Source organism: Podarcis vaucheri (assembly GCF_965113315.1).
Source record: "Podarcis vaucheri genome assembly, chromosome: 7".
Taxonomy (NCBI): Eukaryota; Metazoa; Chordata; class Lepidosauria; order Squamata; family Lacertidae; genus Podarcis; species Podarcis vaucheri.
In genome coordinates, this window is record NC_138765.1 from 91,815,132 (window position 1) to 91,831,227 (window position 16,096).

Below are 16,096 nucleotides of genomic sequence, written 5' to 3' on the forward strand. Positions count from 1 at the left end.
ATGTAGTGACTAGGCCTATAGCCTAAGGAGTAATGCAAAGGTATTGAAAACTGTTCACATCCTAATTTTAGCATGCCTTGAAAGCTGAATACATAAATAGATGTGCTCCCTGGGAATAGTCACCCAGAAAAGAATGCTAATTTCAAATTTAATTTTACATGGAGCTAGTATTCAGGTGGCTCTAGACCGAAGAAGGGAAGGAAGGAACAAGGAATTAAAAATAGCTTTTCATGGCTGCCATCGCTAACCCTGAACCTCCGAGGAGGAGGAAGAGGAAGAGGTGGCTCGATGGCACCTTTCCAAATCATTGCATTGATTTGGGGTCATCCCCCCCCCCGGGGATTCCCCCTGGAATGCCTCCCCCTTCAATCTCAATCCATTCTGAGTAGAGCCTCGGAGGTTTCATCCACCTCTAGTTTGTTCTCTTACTGTTATTTGACCATAACGCTTGTGCAACTGCATCTGACAGAAATAGAAACCTCGCCTCAAAAGCAGCAGCAAGAGGGAATATCCAAGAATTCTGGAAACGGTCTGCTGCATCCTTGGATGAGGCAGAATTTAACACCAAACATAACCATGGAAACAGAGATGTAGCTTTTTCTAAGCCACGTAGAGCGTTGGAACATAAAGCCTACAAGAGCAAGGAGATGTGCCTGCAATTAGGATGAGCTTCCAAAGACGCAATTTATTCAGGGAGAAGTGACAAGGGGAAGGAGATAAAAGGAGGAAATGGTCTAAGCAACCACCTGGGCATACCAGATGCAAAATGGAACTAACCTGCCCCGACCCCGATGTCTTGGACCGCAACTCCCATCAGCTCCAGCCGGCACTGTCATGCTTCCATCAGCCCCAGCACTGCACAGGATGATGGGAATTGTGGTCCAGAAATATCTGAAGGGCACCAGGTTGGGGTAGGCTGCTCTTGCCCATTTCAAGAGAAATATTAAACCAGGTAGAAGAAGACCAAGTCAGTGGTACAACACCAAAATTTGGCACCATCCCACCTCTTGCCTTCCATTCCACATCATAGTTGCAGCACCCCTGAGGATCCGCACTCAGTGTGACCGAACTGGTCGCGCTTCCCTAAATCCACCTCTGACTAAGAGTGTAGGGATGAATAATAGTAGTAGTAATAATAATAATAATAATAATAATAATAATAATAATTATTTTTATTTTTACCCCACCCTCCCCAGCCAGAGCTGGGCTCAGGGTGGCTAACACTAATAAAATTACAATAAAGCATAATGGGGGAAACAAACAAACAAAGATCAATTTACTAAAATACAGGTTAAAATACAATTTAAAATGCAGCCTCATTTTAATAGTAGCCCATAAATCAAAACCATAAGGGGAGGGAAAAATAAGGGTCGGACTGAGTCCAAACCAAAGGCCAGGCAGAACAGCTCTGTCTTGCAGGCCTTGCAGAAAGATGTCAAGTCCCACAGGGCCCTAGTCTCTTGTGACAGAGCGTTCCACCAAGTCGGGGCCACTGCTGAAAAGGCCCTGGCCCTAGTTGAAACCAATCTAACCATCTTGCGGTTTGGGACCTCCAAAGTGGTGTTATTTGTGGACCTTAAGGTCCTCCGCGGGGCATACCAGGAGAGGTGGTCCTGTAGGTACGTGGGTCCTAGGCCGCATAGGGCTTTAAAGGTCAAAACCAGCACCTTAAACCTGACCCTGTACTCCACCGGGAGTCAGTGCAGCTGGTAAAGCACTGGGTGAATGTGATCCTGCGACAAGGACCCCGTAGGGAGCCTCGCAGTGGCATTCTGCACCCGCTGGAGTTTCTGGGTCATCTTCAAGGGCAGCCCCAAGTAGAGCGAGTTACAATAATCAAGCCTGGAGGTGACCGTCGCATGGATCACTGTGGCCTGATCAGGGTGAGAAAGGTAAGGGACCAACTGCTTGATACGGTGGAGATGGAAAAATGCCACCTTTGCTGTGGCTGCAACCTGCGCCTCCATGGAGAGGGAAGTGTCGAAGGTTACACCCAAGCTCTTGACAGAAGGCGCTGGCACTAATTGAGCCCCCGCAAGATATGGGAGTTGGCCCCCCAACCCCATGTCATCCTGACCTAGCCAAAGGACCTCTGTCTTTGAAGGATTTAACTTCAACCGGCTCCCACGCAGCCATTCAGCCACAGCTTCCAAGCATCTGGTCAGTGTGTCCGGGGCCGAGAAGTTGCAATGTCAACAGTTTTCCCAGGAAGATTGCTTGCACAAGTCCATGGCCCGTTTACTGTGGTAGCACTTGCACTCTGGAATTCCCTGCCTACTGACATCAGAGAGGCGTCCTCCTGGTACTCCATTCAGTGCCTGCTAAAAACAGCTTTTAAAGACAAGTCTATCCAGACATGTAAGTGTTGCTGTATGTTTTTAGTTTATTTCTGATCTTATCTTTTGAATGTTTCAAAGGGTGATTTGTATTGATAATTTTATTGTTTTATTCTCTTTGTATACCGCTTTGAGGGTTTTCTTTTAACAATCAAGCAGCGTATAAATGCTATGAAATAGATAAGGAAATAAATAATAAATAAACTGAAAAGTTGGTGATAACAGACCTTTCATGGATGAAAACAAGGGCAAGCTTCCCTTCTGTCACCTCAGCGATCTAACTGAGTGGTTCCTGCCTCCCTAACCACTGTTTGGTCCTTCCTTCCTTCCTTCCTTCCTTCCTTCCTTCCTTCCTTCCTTCCTTCCTTCCTTCCTTCCATGCATCTTTCCTCCCAAAGGATCCCCAGGCAGCAAGGAGCACAACAAGGTGTTGTATTCAACACAGTGCTGAGGGAAAGGGCTGTAGCATCTTCCGCACATGCAGAACATCCCAGCTTCAGTCCCTGCTGGCATCTCCACGTAGGGGCTGGAAGAGATTCCTTGCTCGAAACCCTGGACAGCCGCTGCCGGTCAGTGTAGACAATATGAACCAATGGTCTGACTCATCTAAGGCAGCTTCCTATGTTCCATCAGTTCGAGGGTATTTCCTTGCCTGATGCAATGTTCTACCCCCTCTTCCCCACACCTGGCACTTGAGGTCAAACCCGGAGACCCGGCTACCCAATGTCTCTCGCTGGGATGCTGCCCGCACCCTTTAGTGCCTAACAGAGACAGACAGGCGCAGGGATAGTGCATGCAACGGCATTGGCTCCCATTCCATTGTGGGTTACCTTTGACTCACAGTTGCCTGCGCTGTCAGAATTTGCAGCTAAACGTGACATGATGCTTAATGGTTCAAGGGCAGGGTCTCTTTTTACAACTATAAGCAGCAGCTGTAGGTGCCTCACTCCCACCCCAAACCCACTACAGTGGTACCTTGGGTTATAAACACCTTGGGTTACAAACACTTCGGGATACAGACTCTGTTAACCTGGAAGTAGTACCTCAGGTTAAGAACTTTACCTCAGGATGAGAACAGAAATTGCACAGTGGTGGTGCGGCAGCAGCGGGAGGCCCCATTAGCTAAAGTGGCACCTCAGGTTAAGAACGGTTTCAGGTTAAGAACAGACCTCCGGAACAAATTAAGTTCACAACCAGAGGTACCACTGTATGTTTGGGTTGGGTCTGCAGCGTGCAGGGAGAGGCAGTAAACACTTTCCTCTGATCCCACACCCGCAATGAGCACTTCCTCCTGTATGCTGCTCTTAGTCGAGGGAGAGTGAGCCCATTGACACCAGCAGAGGCTTCCCTCCTGCCGCAAACAGAGTTGGAGAAGGGGGATGGTAGTAGGCAGGAAAAGGGTTAACTCCCTTCACCCTGTGAAGGAAATCAGGCCCACCCACAGTAATTTAGCCTGATAAAACATTGACATGCTTGAAGAGGTATTTAGCAGACTTTGGTCAAAGCCACAGCCTAGATTTAAAGCATACCCAACATAGATTTAATGCACATGACTTCCCCAAATAACACTGGGAACTGTAGTTCCCCCTCATAAACATACAATTCCCAGCATTCTTAACAAACTACAGTTCCCAGGATACTTTGTGGCAAGTCATATCTGGTTTTCAGTGATGTCTGAAATAAGGATGGAGCTATGGTGGCTTCATGGTTTCCCCTGCATATTTGCATAGCATAAACCAGGGGTTGGTAACCTAAGGCGCATGGGCCACAATTGGCCCATGGGGGTCGTTTAACTGGCCCACGAGCCGCCCTCAAACTGAGTCGCTTGCTTGGCGAGTCCCCGCATGCTGCACTAAACCGGCACAGCGCGGTGCGCGGACTCGTTTCTGCGGCACCGGAAATTGTGTCTGCACAGATGCAGACACTGAAAATCGGATGATATAGAGACATATCACCCAGTCCTAGAAGTCCTGTGCTTTAAATGCATGTTGTGAATCTGCCCTAAGAGAAATGGCTTCCCCTATAATGTAACCTGGGAAGCATAGTTTGCTAAGTGTCGCCTAACCACTCTTAGCTCCCAGGATTCTTTGGGCAGGAAGCCAGGATGAGTGCTTTACATTATTGATGTCTCATCATGCCCACCAGATGTTTTTAACTGCGACTCCCATTAGCCCCAGTACTTAGCTTGTAAGCTCTTTGGGGCAGAGGCCTTCCCTTTCCTACCATTTTGCTTTTGTTACTCTGTGAAATACCAAGAGAAGGTTCAATGCTCAAATTACAGGGAAGATGCGAAAGAATAGGGTATCGTTCTTGCAATCCGTGGGCCCCAATCTGTGACTCATTCCTACTGGAGTGAAACCATGCTGCTCCCACAACCTTCTGAAAACCGTGGCTAAGGAGGACAGCCGGACCCCACTCTGCTCCCCTGTAATTCAAACATGGCCCACCAGCAGATCATCGCCTGAGGCAACAAATCAGACACTCCTCCTCATCCAGGCCCAAAGCCACAGAGGTTGAAAGAGGTTGGAAAGATTCTCGTGAAAACAGGGAGGGGGTGAAAGGATGCCCCCACCTCAAAGCATTCTGAAAGAGGAACTACGGGGTCTCATCACAGAATTCTGTAGTTTGAGCACTGACAAGAGCCAGTGAAGAATGGTGGTTCGAGTGTCAGACTAAGACTTGGGAAGCCAGGGTTCAAATTCCTACTCACCGGGTGACCTTGGGGGCCAGTCACTGCCTCACAGGGTTGTTGTGAGGACTAAATGAGGAGGGGCAGAACAACATATGCCACCTTGAGCACTTTGGATGAAAAAGTTGGGATATAAATGCAATAAATGCATAAATAAATAAAAAATACAGATGACCCTGGTTGATAGGCAGCAGCACCTAGAGCAACCACAGACCTGGTAGTTGGAAAGGGAAGTAGGATTGTTTTCAAAGTGAAGCTCAGGGCTGCAACACACTCTCTCCTCCTTAGACCTACTGAGCATGTTCCGATTATTTCGCAGGGGCTGTGACTCATGAGACCTCCTGGAAGAGGAGACTGGGTGAGCCATGGCTGCAGCAGCCCTCACGATGAGGAGCTTGCTTTGACAGTGAGAAAACAAAAGAAAGAGATGAATATTCAGCAGGGATGAGGCCAAGCCCAGGTTAAGTGTGGCTCAGGAGTCCTCCCTCGCGTCCTCCTTCCTAACTGCACACAAGGTGGAGGAAGAGAACCTCACAGACACAAAGAGAACCCTGGATCCGGCCCAGAGAATCAGCCGCCACAGGGACACATCCCAGCATTTTCCAGTCACTTCAAAGTGCAGAGCTAAGACCCATCTCTGTCGCCAAGTATCTATGTGTGAACCCGCTGCCTAGGAAACCAGAGGAATCCCCAGAGATCAAACACCAGAGAATCTCCATGGCATGTAAAGCCAGATCAGAAGGTTTTCATTTTTAGGGATCAATGTATCCAGAATACACCTGTGTACACACACACACACGCACTTTAAGATGACCAGCAGCCAATTCTGTCCAATGGGCTGCTGCTGCGTTGTAGCATACAGGGCTTTTGGCCACGGTCGGTTTAAAATTGTTGCAAAAACAGGCCAATCTGGTTTATGCAAACCGTGCAAGAGAGTAACCTCCACCCCCATCCCCACCTATATTCCGCTTCCAGCTCAAGAAACACCGCCTGGGCTCTTCGGAATTCACTCGCGTGCTGGCGAAGGGAGCAAGCAGCCCACGAAAAACAGCAGCAGCAGCAACCCCAGCCCATTGGGGTTTTCCTTTTTGCTGCAAGATGGGGTGGGGGGCACCTTTCGACCCACAAATTCACCAGTGCAAAACATTCATATCAAATTGGTTTTACCTATACAGTATCTTTAAAAAAACAACAACAGAAGCAGAGACAATAAAGTGGAAAGCCGACTTGTCGAAGGTGCGGATGAAATGCGAAAGGTTTGCCTCCTCCTTACCCGTTTAGCGCATCTTCCTTGCAGGGGCGGTTATTCGCTTTCCTCCCCGGCAGTGCGGTCCCTTCTCCTTCTCCTCCTCCTCCTCCTCCTCCCAGTCAAAGGAGCCCACCGGAGGAGCCCATCCTGCGATCTCCGGATCTGTCCCTCGCCGCGCCTCGCGCCTCGCGCCTCCTCCTCCTCCCGGTCTCCTTGGGCGCCTTGGCTGCTCTGCGCGCCGCGGAGAAAGAGATCCGCCCAGGGAGGTGGGGAAGATGCCGGGCAGGGGGAGGGGGAGGCGGCGGCAGCAGCAGCAGCATCCAAAAGGGAACCGAGACCCAGGAACCGGGCTGCGGAGGCAACCTGCCCGCCTCGCCCCGTCCGCTTCGGATGATGACAAAAGGGCGGCTCCCCTCCGCGCCCCGAGCGCCCCCCTCCGGACGGCTGCGCGCACAGCCAGAGGCGCCGCGTCCCTCGGCCCCCGAGCCGCCGCGCTGCCTCGTCTTCTGCTGCAGGGAGGAGCGGTGACGCAATGGGCCGTTGGCACCAGGAGGCCCCCTAGCCGGGTGGGCCGGAAGGATGCGCCCCTCTCCTTTAAGGGGCTGGAAGGAGAAGCAGCAGCCGGCGATGGAGCTGGCCTCCCTTAGGAGGGGCTTTATATGGCTGCGCGGCAGTTGTTCTTAATGGCGTTACTTAGGAGTAGGAGTAGGCTGCTGCTCAGGAGTCGACAGGGGAAGGGCACCTGCTTGGCACCCCACGTAGGGCGGGGAGAGAAACGCCCGCCCAAGATCCCGGAGAGCCGCCGCTGCCAGTCTGTGTAGGCAGCACGAGGTCGAGGGACCCAACGGTCTCAGTCAGTGCGCTGCGGCGGCGATCAGCAGACCTCGTTGCGCATGTGGGAAGATGCTGCCTTTGAAATGTAGCGCGCATCTGGCGCTGGCGCGGGAGGAGCAGGGCGCCCCTCTGTGGCCCGCGAGACGGGAGCCTCGGACGCGGGGCTGCGGGAGAGGGAAGAGGCAAGGACCACCTCTGCCGATCAGGGGTCACGTTTTTGTGAAACGATCTCGCCCAGCCCGATGAGATCCTTGATGGAAGTAAGTAACTGGATTGTTCGGGGAGGTTATACGACACTGACTATTGAGCATTCATTCGGGGTTTTTCTGCTGTGGGGATGGATGCCGCTTTTCCACAATGAGCTGCGCCCAGAGCGGCTTACAGCAAACATGCAAAACATCACAACGCAGAGCACTAGAAATGCAAATAAACAAAATGCAGAGCAAGTCAGTGATTTCAGAAATCACAAAAATCAACAATTTGGCAATCACGGAATAAATTCAACGTTACAAACACACCCACACCCACAAAACCCCCCAATCATCCAGGCTTAAGTACATAACCACAGAGCAAAACAAGAGTTAACCAACGATGAAGTTTCTGGTCTTGCCGCTCTCCAAGGAGCCTGGCTTAAATGCGGTTCAGCTGGCTCCCATATCCTTTCTCCAGAGGAGGCTGACACAGCAGCAAAAGGCAAATGTCGGAGAAGGCAATGATGGTGAGTCTCTTCTCCAGCCTCCTAGAAGTACCAACTGCCGGTTATTGCACTTATTGGACAGGTAATATGCAGAAAGGCGTTTCTCTCATAGCTTTTGACCTGTAAACAGTTTGGGGGCAGGGGGAAGAAGCAGAAAAAATGGCAAAAAAACTCTGCGCTAATTGGGCAACCTGAATTTGCTGGTATGTGATGGAATCCCACATGCAAATTGTGACAGTCTGTTGTCCCACTCTGTGTTGTGTTCCTTGTTGCTGTATGGGTGTGAGGCTGTGCACTCCAGGGGGCTAATGCACAACTGTGTCACATAGTTCTGATTTCTCTGCTTCTGAGGACTTTCCATTGAAATCCGCCTTGATGTTCCCACACTAGTGTGTGGCGCTTGATGGGATGCCTTCATGCTATGTGTTGTTGTCTGTCCCCCCCCCCGCCCCCATCCTCAGTTAGTACTTCTTTGCACTCTGAAAGTTATAGGAACAAGACGTCCATTATGGACAGGTATGCAAGGATTAGTTTACCTGTGCATGCACACCTGGTTTTCCCCCCTTTCTCATAAATGGTTTTGTTCACAGAGTATTTCAATAACAAACTTTTACCAAAGCCAAAACTTCATGCATGTTTCATGGTAGGGAAAACAGACAATTTTAAAATTCATTTTTGAAATCATGTTTTTCAATTTACTGATATTGCACAGAGCAGCATTTAAAATGATGTTCATATGACGCACCAGCCCTGCCAAGTTCAGAACCAACAGCTCACCCTAGAGCAGTGTTTCCCAACCTTTTTTGGGCAAAGGCACACTTGTTTCATGAAAAAAATCTCGAGGCACACCACCATGCCAGATGGGGAAAGGTCACTTTTTACTTATGTAAAAAAATAAATAAAAAAATAGTAGCAGCATAGAAGGTAATGGTTAGGCTAGCATCCCTCTTCCAAATATGCTAGGTTTTTATTTGCAGGGACTGTTCTACATGGGAAGGGGAAAGGAAAGTTAATAGAAGGAAAGGCGGGTGGGAGAGAAAGAGAAAGAAAGAGGGAAGGAAGGGGGGAAGAGAAGTGGAAAGGAGGGAGACCGAGGCGGGGGAGAAGCGTCTGGAGAGTTGCTCCGAAGTTTGGGGGGCCGCGGAGGTGGGCGCGCGTCCCAGGAGGCGGAAGGCGGACCGCGGCTCCTAGGATGTGGAAAGGGGACGGCGGTGCAGGGGGAGGAGACCCGCACAGCTAGGGCAGCGCGCAGGGGGAGGGGAGCGGGCTGGAGGCGGGCGAGGGGGGCCGCGATCCCGCGCGACGCGAACATGGCCTCCTTCCCCACGGGCCCCGCCGAGCAGAGGCAGCAGGAGGAGGACAAAGGCGCTGCCGAGGAGGCGCGCCAACTTCTGCCAACTTCGGCGCCCGCCCCGTCGCCACAGGCTCCTCCCGGCCGAGAGCCAGAGGACGGCGGCGGAGCAGGAGGAGGGGGATCGGGTTTGACGACGGCTGCTGCGTCCTCTCCAAGCGCGGGGCTGGCCTCCGCCGCGCCCGATCCTCTGCGCTCGCCGCGCTTATCGGCGGAGCAGGTCTCGTGTGTGTGCGAGGCGCTGCTGCAGGCGTGCGACCCCGGCCGGCTGGGCCGCTTCCTGGGCTCGCTGCCGCCCGACGCCGAGGTGCCGTGCCTGGAGGCGCAGGCGGGCGAGAGCCTGGCCAAGGCGCGCGCGCTGCTGGCCTTCCAGCGCAGCGACTTCGCCGAGCTCTACCGCTGGTGCAGAGCCGGCGATGGGATGTGGGAGGGAGCTCGCTCGCCCGTTACAGCCCCGTGACGTCAGCGCCACGCAGGCAGCCGGCAAGAGCCCCGCGCTGGGCGGCCTCTCCTCGCTGCCGCCGCCCCGCCTCTCGCCGCCCGACTCGCCCGCCTCCCTCCCACGGCACACCACGCAACGTCTCACGGCACACTAGTGTGCCGCGGAACACCGGTTGGGAAACACTGCCCTAGAGAGCCTTCTCCAGGGCAAGGCAGGGGAGTCTCTGATCTCCAGACCTTCCCCCTGCCCCCCAACACAGAAAGCCACAGTGTGGCCCAGAGAATAACAAACAGTACTTTTTTATTTTATTTCTAAAGGTCAAATTTATTAGGAGATTAAGAGATGTATTATACATGGACTATAAATGCAGCACAGCTGACTTTATTCACAGTCAGACGCAGAGACAGCCAATGTCAACCTATTTTGTGGACACCCTTGTTCTTTTGTTCCAAGAAAAGTTTGCACCATAAAACTTGGATTTAGGTTTTGGAATCCTCTGCTCTTGAACATCATAGCTCCAGCCATTTCCTCCCCCCCCCCCAGCAAAGGCTATAGCAGCTTCTTTCGTAAAAGGGTCATCAACACATTGGACAGAGGATCCGCGGAAGATGCCCAGCCCATCAGTGGGTTTTCCCAGCACTCCCTTGTGCCAAATTCTATCTTCATTTTTTTGTATTGTTAACACCAGCTTGCATGGCATCACGGGCTGGAACAAAAATGTGAATTTTTCTGGTTATGATATGCTCCTCTGGTATACCTGTTGAAATATACTCAGAGTCGCAAAGTGATTTCATGCTCTTTATTCAGCTCATAGTGGTGAGGAGGAATGAATGAATGTCCCCTCAAAGTATCTGCTTTATATACATTATTTACACAATGGGCTGCACATGATTGGCTAATTCCGGAATTCTACCGTAAGCCAATCAGGTTGTGGATTCACTTCTATCTGGAGCATGATTGGGTGGTTCCTGCCAACCAATCATAGTGCTGCATTGTTCTAGGACCAATCAGACTGCTGCATTCTGAATCCTGTTGTTCTAGGACCAATCAGACTGCTGCCTTTTGGATCCTATTGTTCTAGGACCAATAAGACTGCTGCAGTTTGGATCCTATTCAACTCAGCACATAACACCCCTCCCCTCCCCTCCCCTCTAAGTTCCAGTCCTGCCCCGGAGGTCGCATTCATAGTCCTCAAGGTACGCCGGCGGCCTACGTGTGCGTTGCGGCCTGGGGTGTTCCCTGGTCCGGGGTTCAGGTTCTGGCTCGTGTTCCAAGGATGCTGGCTGTGATGGGGCAGTTTGGTCTGGTGCAACCGGCTCGCTCAGTCGTGGTTCTGGTTCTGGTGTCCTTTCGGCCTCACGGGTCCTCTCTGTATTTACTGATTCTGCCTCTCCTGCTGGCCCCTGCTGCTCTATGGGCCTCACTGCCCCACTGTTCCCTTGGGACTCCTCTGACCTGTCCTCCTCCTAGGTTTCTCCTGGGAATCGTTGCCGTATTTGGTCGCAGTGGCAGCGCCAGCAATGCCCCCCATCCGTTAGCACCTCGTACGACACGGGGCCAGTGACCCTGGTGACTGTGGTGGGTACCCATGCAGGGCCTGCCCCAAAATTCTTTGCGTACACTGGGTCCTGGGCCTCGAAGGTCCAGGGGTTCCTGCCTTCCCCCACCACTACCTCATCCTGAGCTCTATCGGGGTGAAGGCGGTCCAATCTGATTGCAAGGCGCCGACCCATTAGTAGTTCAGCGGGGCTCCGGCCAGTCGTTGAGCTGGGGGTGCTGTGCTGTGCTAGAAGGAATGTGGCAAGGCGGTACTCCCAATCCCCTTGCGTCATGTGGCGAAGGGTGTCCTTGGTGGTCCGCACCATGCGTTCTGCTTGGCCATTGGTGGCAGGGTGGAATGGCGCCGAACGGATGTGGCGGACGGCGTTCTGCGCTGCGAAGGTTTGGAATTCTCCTGACGTAAATGCAGTCCTGTTGTCTGAGACAAGAGTGTCAGGGAGCCCGTGGGTTGCAAACAGCCTGCGTAGTACCCGGATGGCTGCGGACGTAGAAGTGGACGGTACCAGTGCGACTTCCAGCCATTTGGTGTAGGAGTCCGCCACTATGAAGAATGTTTTCCCCTGAAAGAGGCCAGCGAAGCCCACATGCAGGCGTGACCATAGTGCTCGGGCGGACTCCCAGGACTGGACTGGGGCCCTTGGGGGATCTGGGCGGGATTCTTGGCAGGCCTGGCAGTGTTTGACCCAGGCCTCTATCTCTCCGTCGATCCCCGGCCACCACACATAACTCCTGGCAAGGGCCTTCATTCTTACTACCCCTGGGTGTGTCTCGTGTAGGGCTGTGAGGACCCTTTTGCGGAGGGGCTGGGGAACAACGACTCTGCTTCCCCATAACAGGCACCCCTTGTGGGCCAACAGTTCATGTTTGCGGGTTGTGTAGCCGGCGAATTCTGGTCCGGGGCTGCTGCTGGGCCATCCCCTCCACACCCAGTCCAGGACCCGGGAGATGACCCTATCTTTCTTGGAATGGTGGGCAACTTCTTGTGCCTGAATGGGGCGGTCGGGAAGCAGCTCCAGGCTCATAACCTCTTGTGCAGGTGCTGGGTCGGGGCCAGTTTCCGGTAGTGGTAGCTTGCTGAGGGCGTCCGCATGGCCCATCGCCTTCCCAGGGCGGTGAATCAGTGCATACTGGTAGCTGGCAAGGAAAATTGACCACCTGAGGGCGCGAGAAGACAGCACTTGGGGGGTCTGCTTTTCGGGGGCAAACAAGCCAAACAACGGCTTGTGGTCAGTCACCACTGTGAAGGGCCACCCGTACAAGAAATCATGGAATTTTTTTACTCCCTTCACGATTGCCAGGCCCTCCTTGTCGATTTGCGAGTAGTTCCGCTCAGTTGCGTTGAGTGTCTGGGAAAAGTATGCCACCGGTACCTCTCTTCCATCCGGGAGTTTGTGTCCCAGGACAGCGCTGATGCCATAGGGCGAGGCGTCGCATGCTAGCACCACCGGCAGCTTCTCATCAAAGTGTGCCAAGACCGAGTTTGAGACAAGCAAGTCCTTGACTGCCTGGAATGCGGCCTCCTGGCGCTGGCCCCACACCCAAGGGCCCCGCTTGTCCAGGAGTCTGTGTAGGGGCTCCGCTACCGCTGCCTTGTGGGGAAGGAAGGAATGGTAAAAGTTCAATAGTCCCAAGAAGGCCCGGAGTTCAGTCTTGTTCTTGGGCTCTGGTGCATCACAAATGGCCCGTACCTTGTCCCCAGTCGGGTGGACCCCTTCTGCGTCCACCATAAATCCCAGAAAGTCCACCTGAGGCACTCCTAGTAGACATTTTCCCCGCTTCACCTTGAGACCTGCCGTCTGGAAACGGTGCAGAACGGTGCGGAGGCATTCCTCAAACTCCTCTGGTGTGGGCCCGGCAGTCAACACATCATTAAAGAAGGGGGTGACGCCAGGAATCCCTTTAAGGAGTGATTCCATTAGATTCTGGAATATGCCTGGTGCCACACTGACACCGAATTGCAGCCGCTTTACCCTGAACGCTCCTCTGTGCATCACAATCGTCTGTGCCTCTGCTGTGGCCTCATCTACTGGCAGCTGTTGATATGCTTGGGCCAAGTCCAGCTTGCCAAAAATTTTCACCCAGCCAGGGTGGCAAGGACATGGCTGACCACTGGCATTGGGTATGCATGGGCCGTGAGGGCCTTGTTTATGGTACATTTGTAGTCTGCGCAGATGTGGACTGAACCATTAGGCTTGACGGGTGTGACGATTGGGGTTTCCCAGGGGGCATTAGGCACCGGCTCCAGCACTCCTTGCTCCACGAGCCGGTCCAATTCCTCGTCTATACGGGGTTTCAGGGCGAACGGGACCCGGTGGGCCTTGAGCCTGACCGGTCGTACTGCGGAGTCAAGCTGTAGAGCAATGGGGGGGCTGTATACTGTCCCAATTTCCCATCAAAAACCCCTGGAAATTCCTTGCATATGGCATCCATGTCCACTTGTAAGGTAGTGTGGTTCACCCCGGTGATGGCTAGCCCCAGTGGTCCAAACCATGCCAATCCCAGTAAGCTAATGTAGGGGCCCTTGACCACAAGCAAGTCCAGTTGCCGCGTCCGCCCTCGGTATTGCACCCTGAAGGTCCCCACCTCCATTGTGGGGACCTTACGTTTCTGGAAGTCCCCGAGGGTGAATGGGGCCGGCCTGAGTTTGGGACCCCCAGTAGGACACAGTTTCCTTAAGGTCCTTGCCGAGATTATGGATAGAGTTGAACCCGTGTCAAGCTCCATGTGGCATGGGGCCCCCTCTATCTGTACCTCTATATAAATTTTCTCTACGTTGGGGTGGGGCAACTGGTATACCTGGAAGTCCGTGAGCTCCGTCGAGTTGCCTTGGTGCGTTGGGCCCCGGGACCTGGGGCTCTTGGATTGGTCATCTGATGCCTGGCGTCGGGTGGGCCGAGCCTGATACACCCGGGCGATGTGTCCCGATTTTCTGCACTGCCTGCACTCTGCGTTGCGGAAACGGCAGGTCCTCCTCTCGTGACTCTCCCCGCAGCTTGCGCAGTTTCCTCCTTCTCGTCAAGGCAGCTGTGGTCTGTGCGCTGCTTGAGTGCGCTGCTGTACTCGGTGCACCTCCTCCCTGTCGGATCCTGAGTCGTCGGTGAGGTCTTCGTGGTGGACCCTCGGCTGGGGTGGCAGGCTCGGCCGTGCCTCTTGCATTGACCTCTTGGCAGCTTCCGTTGCCAGGGCCTCCTCCAGAGCTACCTGGAACGTTAGGTCCTTCTTGGCGTAGAGACGTCGTTCCAGCTTCTCATCCTTCAGGCCACCGACGAGGCGGTCACGAAGCATGTTCTCCAGCTCTGAGAAGTTGCAGAACCGGGCGGCTTGGCGGAGAGAGGTCACAAACCCAGTTATGGTTTCCCCAGGGGCTTGCCACTTTGCGTAGAAGGCATTTTGACGAGCCACCACTGAGGGCTGTGGCGAAAAGTGCCCCTTCAGCTGTTCCATTATTGTTTTGTATGGAACAGTAGCGACGTCTTCAGGCGCAAGGAGAGCCCGGGCGATTTCAAACGTCTCCTCTCTGCAGACGCTGAAGAATATCGCCCTCTTCTTGGCGTCTTCTTCATCGGTGACCCCTTTGGCTTCTAGGAGGAAGGTGAAACGGGAGGCGTACGCTTCCCAGTCTCCGGATGCTGGGTTGAACGGCGAGAAGCTGCTGTCGGCTGCCATTCTGAGTTCCTTGTGTCCCGGAGCTGAAGCCTGGATACACAGTGCGAGGCAGCGGTGCGGCAGGTGGCGGTGCTGCGGTGCTGTGTGTGGCAGTCAGCTCAGCGGGATCCCACCTTCGTCGCCAGTGAAATATACTCAGAGTCGCAAAGTGATTTCATGCTCTTTATTCAGCTCATAGTGGTGAGGAGGAATGAATGAATGTCCCCTCAAAGTATCTGCTTTATATACATTATTTACACAATGGGCTGCACATGATTGGCTAATTCTGGAATTCTACTGTAAGCCAATCAGGTTGTGGATTCACTTCTATCTGGAGCATGATTGGGTGGTTCCTGCCAACCAATCATAGTGCTGCATTGTTCTAGGACCAATCAGACTGCTGCATTCTGAATCCTATTGTTCTAGGACCAATCAGACTGCTGCCTTTTGGATCCTATTGTTCTAGGACCAATAAGACTGCTGCAGTTTGGATCCTATTCAACTCAGTACATAACACCTGTTAAAGGTGAAAAGTCTAATTTTTCATCAACTGTGATGAGTTGCATGTCTTGAGCTTGGTCCTGTGCCAGCCGCCATGTGGAAGTGTTCAGTGACTGGGTCTGAAGCCGCTGGTGGAAGCAACGGCTGCTGCTTCTCTCCCTGCCCCATGCGCCAAGTGCCTCGGCAGCCGCTGACATTGAGAGCTCCTGCAGAAGCAGCACCGCTGCCATGTTGGTGCAAACAGCTGCTGCGGAGATGGGCATAAGCAGTATGTTTCACACACACTCATAAGGGGTTGGACGAATGGCCCCTTGGGTCTCTTCCAACTCTACAATTCCATGATTCTAAGCATACGCAGCCCAGGGACACAAAACATGGAGACTGTTTTTCTTTCCCCACTTTTCCTGCAAAGGCCATTTTTCTTTTTGACCACTGCAGTTTTGCTGAAGAGCAGTTCTGTACAAAACAGCTGTTTTAAGAGTAAAAATAAATTACAGCTAATGTGCCTTTCTCTGCACATGCCAGGAATAAGCATGGTGCATCCTTTCTTTGGGGGCTGATGGAAACAAAATGGTTTGGTTGTGCTCAGGTGATGCGAAAATGGAAGAGGGCATGGAGCTAGACGGCGCATAGCAAAACTTCCCAACACGCATAAAGGCCCCCCCCCAAAAAAAACCCTGGCCACCCAACCCACTTGCCCATGGAACACGATTTTCCCTTATCACATTATCTGCAGAACGGGAAAAGGTAAACTAAATGGGGAAGAAAGTATGGGCTGCCATTTAGATGAGG

General features: G+C 52.9%; 1 protein-coding gene and 1 pseudogene across 3 annotated transcripts in view; both read right to left on the minus strand.

Annotated features, from left to right (window-relative positions):
• The window catches only part of ADD2 (adducin 2), an 83,148-nt gene extending 76,480 nt beyond the window's left edge, over window positions 1-6,668 (minus strand). Inside the window, exon 1 of one of the 2 annotated variants that reach the window (XM_082230029.1) lies at window positions 6,299-6,663. The gene's annotated coding sequence lies outside the window, so the exon portion shown is untranslated. Of the gene's footprint in view, window positions 1-6,298 lie in introns of both variants that reach the window. The other variant, XM_082230030.1, reaches the window with a different exon arrangement.
• A 3,234-nt stretch (window positions 6,669-9,902) lies between these two features.
• LOC309538057 (NADH dehydrogenase [ubiquinone] iron-sulfur protein 4, mitochondrial-like) lies at window positions 9,903-15,535 on the minus strand (annotated as a pseudogene). The gene is made up of 2 exons (XR_014224532.1): window positions 15,321-15,535; window positions 9,903-10,355 (listed from the first exon to the last, which is right to left on the minus strand). The product of XR_014224532.1 is annotated as an NADH dehydrogenase [ubiquinone] iron-sulfur protein 4, mitochondrial-like (transcript).
• Between the last annotated feature and the right edge of the window lie 561 nt (window positions 15,536-16,096).